Here is a 1451-nt window from a genome sequence, read left to right on the forward strand (position 1 = left end):
TCATTATATGGTCACTATAAATATTAGTATAAATATCATTATATGGTTACTATAAATATTACTATAAATATCATTATATGGTCAGTATAAATATTACTATAAACATCATTATATGGTCACTATAAATATTACTGTAAATATCATTTTTCAGTCACTATAAATATCATTATATGGTCAGTATAAATATTACTATAAACATCATTATATGGTCACTATAAATATTACTGTAAATATCATTTTTCAGTCACTATAAATATCATTATATGGTCAGTATAAATATTACTATAAATATCATTATATGGTTACTATAAACATTACTATAAATATCATTTTTTGGTCACTATAAATATCATTTTATGGTTACTATAAATATCGTCTTACCGTTACTATAAATATCACTATATGGTCACTATAAATATTACTATGAATATTTTATGGTCACTATAAATATCATTATATGGTCACTATAAGTATCATTATATGGTCAGTATCTATATTACTATAAATATCACTATATATATCACTATATGGCCACTAATAAATATTACTATAAATATCATTTTATGGTTACTATAAATATCGTTTTACCATCACTATAAATATTACTATAAATATAATTTTATGGTCACTATAGATATTACTATAAATATCATTATATTATTAATATAGCATCACATGACTTCCGCTGTTGTAACACTGCCCCTTCCTTAGTATTGTTTGTCCAGAACAATAGCCACTTACTTTAAACCAATAAATAATTAACAATAACTTAATTAAATGTACAGAATTTACAAACACAAAATTAAAATTCAACAAAGTCTCTTGATTTTACGGGACTTATCTTCTTCCGTACTGGTCTTCGTCTCATTGGCTTCTGCTTCACATGGGGTTCATCTGCTACATCAGGAAATGTCCCATTATCGGTAGCAGTCACATCAGTAGTAGTAACTTCATTAATGGCTTCACCGTCTTCCTTCTCAAAACCGGGTAGAGTTTCTTCTCCAACAGGTCAGTGTCATTTGTTCTGTTGTTCATTTTGTTTGAACTGAAATGTTCTGGACCATGATAACGCCAAAGCCTGTTGGCATGCACCACTTTTGGCTTACCTTGCCGACCACATTTTATTTGGAAAGTCACGTCTGAGAGATGATCCACTATGTTATATGGGCCTTCCCATGGAGAAGACAACTTAGGAGACTTCCCTTTGGTCTTCCTGGTATTATACAACCACACCTTGTCTCCTGGTACAAAGCTGGCTTCAGTAGATCTCGTATCATAAGATAACTTCATCGAATCAGCAGATGTTTTCAAGTTTGATTGCAGTTGATGATGAATATTATCCATCCTTTCCGATAACACTTTCACAAACTCTGACACATTCTCAGGCAACTCTTCATAAGGTGGGCGTCCTGTTAACAGATCCACTGGCAACCGAAATTTCCGACCAAACA

This window comes from Limulus polyphemus, unplaced genomic scaffold (assembly GCF_000517525.1).
Source record: "Limulus polyphemus unplaced genomic scaffold, Limulus_polyphemus-2.1.2 Scaffold2995, whole genome shotgun sequence".
Taxonomy (NCBI): Eukaryota; Metazoa; Arthropoda; class Merostomata; order Xiphosura; family Limulidae; genus Limulus; species Limulus polyphemus.